This window comes from Danio rerio, chromosome 6 (assembly GCF_049306965.1).
Source record: "Danio rerio strain Tuebingen ecotype United States chromosome 6, GRCz12tu, whole genome shotgun sequence".
In the NCBI taxonomy this organism is placed as follows: domain Eukaryota; kingdom Metazoa; phylum Chordata; class Actinopteri; order Cypriniformes; family Danionidae; genus Danio; species Danio rerio.
This window is the reverse complement of record NC_133181.1, coordinates 46,492,955-46,500,399: the sequence shown is the minus strand read 5'-3', so window position 1 is coordinate 46,500,399 and position 7,445 is coordinate 46,492,955.

The window sequence follows — 7,445 nt, the reverse complement described above, 5'->3', positions numbered from 1 at the left end:
CTCGCCGGTGTTGCCACTGGCTTGCATAGTTTGGGACTTGTAGAGCTGCACATTGATGGATTACTCTTAAGTGTTTGGACTCTCAGCAGCGAATATTAAAACACATTGAACTGAGCTAAACTTAAACTCTGAAAACTGAACTACACTGTTTCAAATCACTTTATTCTTCTATGTGAAGCTGCTTTGATACAATCTATATTGTAAAAGCGCTATACAAATAAAGATGAATTGAATTGAATTGAATTAATAGAGCACTTGGACCCAGAAGCCGCTTTGCGTGACGTCACACTTAACAAGCGGTTAGAATGCCTTTTGGTTTTAAGCATTGGTTTTAAGTATGAAATATAAGTTTTTTTTAAAGATTTTGCATACTTTTCCGAGGCATTCTATACAATATCAGGCATTTTATATAGAATGACAAGTATCATTAAGGCCAGAAAAGTGTACAAACAAAAGTCTTTATTGATCATTATGTAGTTTAAAGTGAAAGGGATACGAAATAAAATATATGATGTTCTTAGCGGATAGCAAAACTAAGATTGGAGAATTTTTTACAGTAGGTAAGACTGGAATGGCATTTAGAATTGTACTTAATTTTCTTCTTTCACACAAAACACTTCATATTTTGGCACTTTGGTCTTGCACATTCATATTTCACGATTTAGTAACTGGTATCTGGTAACGTGTGTGTGTGTGTGTGTGTGTGTGTGTGTGTGTTAGTGTGAATATATAGTATAATGGCCATTAAGAGGCTTTAAAGATCATATGATTTTGTTCAAATATTTATTAAAATATTTTAATAAAATAATCATTTAAATTGTATATTATTCTGATTCAGTTGCTTTTTTATTATTTACTTCCATTAGCTTTTTTACGTTGACGTAGGCATACATTTTTTGGGCCTTTTAATGAGAAATAAAATACACAGTCATGAAGTGATTAGATGGCCTAGTCATCTTGAGCAAAAGTCTTTTATAACTCTTTTTCACAATACACATTTTATAGAAGCTGCACAAAAAAAAAAAACCTTAAAAAATGCTCAATGCATAGCCTTTAGCATGAACAAATTGTTTACAAGATTTGGAATTTTTCTTTGTCTACACTTTTTGGGGGGTAAAAAACACAGAAGCTCTGTATATTTCTGCAGTTTTAAAAGTAATGCAAATGTTAACCAATCAAACTCAAAGCCTTAGTCGCGGAAGTTTGGGTCTTTTGACCAACACGGAAAGTAGATACAAACCAAGTTCAGAGTAAATTGAAAACCTGTTGACTGTACAGAAATGTTGTGTAGGCCCCATACAGCAGGGGTTCGCAAACTTTTCAGCCCACGAATCCCGAACCAACAAAGCCAGTGACTCTCGACCCCCAATATCCTCTAAGGTGGTTTTAAATACCAAAATCTTGCATACAATGGTGCATACAAACCATAGACCCAAGTCTATTCTACATTTAATTTTTTTGCAATAAGTCAGTGCTGTAAATGGGCCAGAAAGTTTAATGTGGTATTATAAAATCAATCTGCTGCATTTAAAGCATTTAAAACAGTTTGTCACCAAGTTTTCCGTTGCCCCCTACTGAAAAAAACAACAACAACTTAAACCAGCCTGGTTTTAGAGGGCTTTTGGCCACTTCCAGGTTGGTTTCAAGCCATTTCCAGCCTGGTCTTAGCTGGTCAGGCTGGAAAATAACCAGCTAAAACCAGCTTGACCAGCCTGGTTTAAGCTGGATATAGCTGGTTTTGGCTGGGCTTCCAGCCTGACCAGCTAAGACCAAGCTGGAAATGGCTGGACACCAGCCTGGAAGTGGCCAAAACCCCTCTAAAACCAGGCTGGTCAACCATCTAAAACCAGCCAACCAGCCTAGGCTGGTTTGAGCTCAAACAAGGTAATTAATTTGTTAATTTGTTTTTTGTAATTAGAACTTGTTTTACCTGTATTCGTAGCTATATTTGGATTAATAACGTCTCATATGTTCGTATATCTATAAAAGCCTGAAAATTAAGTAATCAGTGATTGTCAGTACTGTAATCACTTGCCCTTGGTCCATTTTTGTTTGGAAAGTTAACCAAGGTTTCACAATAAACAAAAATATATTTTTATAAATAAAAAACATTATTATACCACAAATTTACTGCGAGTTTGCTGTTTTAACCAAAATTTAACCATGGTACTTGGAGCCAGTAGTAGATATATACAAATGCTAATTAATCTGCCAAAAGCCAGGTTATACTTTTGCTACAATAAAACAATGGTTATCTTTCTTAAACACCATTTCGTAAAATTTTTTACTAAACTATGATGGAACTGAAAGAAAAGCAATATTTCCAAAGACTTTTACAGGCCATTTAGCAGATTTTTTAGTGGTGTTACTCTGCCATCTAGTGGTCAGGCTACAATTCCAATCTTTTATTACTTTTCCCCTCTGTGAGGCTTTTGCTGCATTGCAAGGACTAAATGTACAGTAATGTGGCCTGCATTTACCTATTTAGGAATAACAGCACACAAAGATAATGAGCATAATGTATACTCATGACTTTATAAACATATTACATTATAGACAATGAATTTATTACTAGTGGACAGTCAGGTTTGACGTTAAAAAAATATAATTTTTCCTGTACAAATACATAAAACCATGATAGAACAACAACTGTGTACTGTTATTGTTACTGTATATTGTCTTATAAAAAAGTGAAACATTAAGCACAACCTTGCCTTATTAACTGTGTCATTCGTTTAAGCGTATCACGAGGTGACACGATTGCTTGTGACACTTGGTGGTTGCGTGCCAATTTGTGACACTTATAGCTCAGTTTCATTCATTTTCATTCCCATCATCATATCTGACAGTCCTCTGTCTAGTGTCTGCATTATAGATCTCTCAGACCGCTTTTCACTGTCACTCTTCGACCACCTTCCTTGAGCACTGACAGTTTCGCGAGCCATAAAAGCTGGAGTATATCTAACCTCAACGGAGCTCACATTTATATTTATTTTCAAGACAGCTTCTATCATGCTAAGGAGATTTAAAAGATTTTGAGGCTTAGCTGGATAGAAGTTGCACTCAGGAGATCATTAGAAGCATGGCAGATGTCTTACCGCATGTTAATTAATACCTCACGCTGCTTGAGTACATTAGATGACCCAAAAGCTGTCACTTTCCTGTATTTAAAGATCTTTGTGTTGTCATTAAGTTACTTTTTAATTAACGATGATATATAAATATATAAAAGGTGATACATTTGAGCATGTGTCAGTCAAAGGCATATAGATGGCAGTTAGTGGTTTTGGCAGCGCTGATTTGTAGCTTGTCTGTAGGTGGCGGCACTGTTTTGAGGACATGCAGGAGGCTTTTTTCCCCCAAGAATGCAAAGAGAATTTTGCTTCGAGTTAATATACACTGTAAAGAAATGCTGGTTTCCACACAATTGATTCGTATTGGGACACATGAATGAATTAAATTAACTTGTTAGTTTTTACAAATTTAAGTGGACTGAACATAAAAAAATTAAATCCTACAAAAAAAGCTTGTTTCAAATAAATAGTTTGTACAAACAGCAAGCAAAATGTTTTTAGTGTAAATGACTGTTGTCTTTTATCTTGATTCCTGTAAAATATATGTACATACACTCACCAGCCACTTTATTAGGTACACCCTACTAGAAAGCATTTTCATTAAGGACGTTTTAGTATTGCATCTTAATGAAATATGATAAAAACATAAATAAATAAAAAGTCCCCTTTGCCTTCAGAACTGCCTTAATCCTTCATGGCATTGGTTCAACAAGGGGCCTGTTCTTCGTACGTGAAGTACTCAGTTAGCTGGATTTGGTTACTGACGATTTGACATGATCCAGGATCGTTTTGTTCTTCAAAACTGATCTGATAGTTGTTGTCATAGCAACGGTTCTGCTAGCTCAAACCTGGTCGGAAGCAGGTTTAATTCATATAAACAAGATTAGATCGGCTCTGTTCAAGCAAAGATAATACAGAAAGTATGTACCGAATTTTGACACTTTCTTACAGTAGTAGTTATATACACTTGGGAAAATATTACATTTTTTAAAACTATATAAAGTTATAGTTATTAATATAATAAATAAAGTTATATATTAATAAAACTTCCGCAATCTGCACCCCCGAAATGAAAGTACAAAGACTGCCACCTGGTGGTGCAAAGAGAAAACTTATTGATATGTACTTTTTAGATCGCTTTAGTACAATTTGTGTATGGTAATAGAAATGCACTATATGTGACTTTTTGAAAGCAATAATATGTTTATGCAGTGTTTTAACAGTTAATATGACGGCGATTTTTTTTGATGCTTCATAAAAGTTGCAGACACATTTTACTAATATCAAAATGCTTTTGTAAGCCTCCAGTTATTCTTTACACCAATTAAAAAACAGCTACTATAATACTACTATGGGTACTATAATAAGGAAAATCTGCTCTAACTGTAAAACTAAATGAACTGCTCTTGACACATGAAAGGGCCAGTCATGCAGCCCACAACAAGGTGTGAAGTTATTGCGTTATCATATTAAACAGTTTCCAATGAGTTTTATGTAATTTTGCTCACATGGATAATTGAATATTAATCAGATGATGTCATTACGCTGCTGTGCCGTCAGCCAATCGTTGCATTGCTGATCATGATTTCGAGGATCGATAGATTAGTCCTTCACAACACACGCAGCAATCTCAGATCAGTTCATCTAGACATTTTAATCCGATTCATGAACTTGTTTGAAGAAACAAATTAGCCAGAGATCAGTTATCAAGATCAACAGATCCAGGATCTGCCAAATCATCTTAGATCATTTAAGTAAGCTACGAAGAACAGACCCAAGGTACTAGAAATATTCCTCAAAGATTTTGGTCAATATTGACATTATAGCATCACCCAGTTGCTGCAGATTTGTTGGCTGCACATCCATGATGCGAATCTCCGATTCCACCACATCCCAAAGGTGCTCTATTGGATTGAGATCTGGGGCCTTATGTATCAACGCTGCGTACGCTCAAAAACTTTGCGTACGTCAGGTTTCACGCTCAGAATCGCTCGCGTTTGGATTTACTAACGATGAACTGAACGTGGGTATGTGCGCACCTCCACGCCAGCTTTATAGCTGGCGTACGCACATTTTTTGTGCGTGTCTGTTTTATTTCCATTGGCGACTCCTAGAGGCAGTTGTTAAATTGCACTCTACAAAGTGTCTTTGAGCCTTGCAATGGCAGCTGTATGAGACGGGTTCATCTAGCAGGTATATAAGGTTTCCATACCATACAGTTGACCAGCTAAACATTAAAGCGCAATTTGCAGCGGTCGCCTGTTTTCCCAATGTAATCGTTTTCCCAATGTAATCTACTGCACGCACATTGCTATAAAGACACTATCTGAAGATGAATTTGCATGCGTGAATCAGAAACATTTCCATTCAATAAATGTGCAAATAAAATATGATGCACTAACTTATTAATGATTCCTACTTGTCTTTCTCGTGATAAATAGTTGGCAAAATCTGATATATAGCGGGGGAAAAAAGAAGAAAGAGTTCATCAGACGCTGGATTCGAACCGAGTTCATGCTCGAAAGTGTCAAAACATGTTGATGTGCGTCTTACGAGCTGCGCCACTGAGACTGATACAGATGCTGCAACATTTTACACCTATAAATCACACCATTTCTTTTTTAATTCACTCAGTGCGATGGTCAGACCCAACTGTGTTGACCGCATCAGCTAAACTCTCCCACTCTATTTTTTTCTTTTGTTGATAATTCTGGAGAACAAACTTGCAAATAAAACCGCTTTTCCCCATTCTACCTCCGAAACGAGCACCTCCAATTCACATTCTGTTCAAAGTGTCTCTTTTTGCTTGATTTTGACATTGCTTTTTCGTTGAGTTTTGCCAAGGTTGAGTCATTAGCATATTCATACAGGGGAGGAGGCAGGGAGGGGTTTTGTGCTCGTGCATGTTGCGCTTAGTTTCACGTTCATTCAGATGTGCAAAAGAATATGCGTGAGATTCGGCGTACGCAGTGTTTCATACATCTGAATTTTTATCTGTGATTCTGTGAATGTTTTAGTATGATTTCCACGCAAGTCTTCGTACATGAGGCCCCTGGTGACTGGAGGCAGTTGTTTTATCGTCATGTTTAAGAAACCAATCTGAGTAGATGCATGCTTTATGACATGGCGTGCTATCCTGCTAAAAGTATCCATCAGAAGATAGGTACACTGTGGTCATAAAGGGATGGACATGGTCAGCAACAATACTCATGTAGGCTGTGGCGTTGACACTATGCTCAGTTGGTACCAATGGGCCCAAAGCATGCCAAGAAAATGCGGCCACAGAACTGCCGCTCACTGGATGGTTCACTTTTTCAGACCATACTCTGTAAACCTAGAGATGGTGGTGCGTGGAAATCCCAGTAGATCTGCAGTTTTTGATATACTGGCACCAACAACCATGCCACGTTCAAAGTCACTTAAATCAAGTGTGTGTGTGTGTGTGTGTGTGTGTGTGTGTGTGTGTGTGTGTGTGTGTGTGTGTGTGTGTGTGTGTGTGTGTGTGTGTGTGTAGAAAGTCTCCAGTCTTCAGTGTCAATTTTTCAAAAAGCATCTGGCAAAACATTTTGTTTTTTATTTTGTGGAAAAAAATTTTGAGGACTCATTTATGATTTAACTCAATCAATATTACTGCTGATGCTTAAATAATATCATTTTTGAGGAATGGAAAGTTCAAAAGAACAAGATTAAAAAAAAAAATAGAATTCTATTGTAACATCATAAATTCAGTGCGTCCTTTTGTGATTTTGATCAGATGAAAGATCTGATTATGATCACACATTTCTTGAAGGGCGTTAAATTCAAAAGACATTAAGATTGATAGACATGGAAGTCAGCAGAACTACGTTTGCTACATCATACTGCAGCGTCTCACCAGGATATTTCATTAAAATGGGACAGTATTTATAGGCTATCTGTCTGAATAATTTATCTGAAAGTTGAAAAGGCTCAGGCCGAGAGCTAGCTAGGGCCATGCAAAGCCTGTGAACAGCAGGCCTTGTAGACAGAGTTATTAGAGCAGAAGCTCTTCAAAGGAAAGCACAAACCAGCTTGTTTTATAGTGGGAAAATTCCAGAGAGACTGGTGTCTCATTCATTTCACCCTCTTGATTACTATCAGTAAATGCATATTTAAGACTTTATAGTGCTTTAAATTTGCTTCATGCGCATTTTTCAGACCATTATGTTTATTTTTGTTGAAGCTATTCATTCACTGTGGGGTCTCAGGCTGATTTTATAAATTATTTTACTTTGTTTCTTTCCTTTTTATTTTGGGCACAGCTCTGGTTCTGGAAGATCTTTCATTCATCATTCCGATAGAGATTTGAACTGTTATAAGTCTGGAACAATATTAAACTATATGAACCAGCTG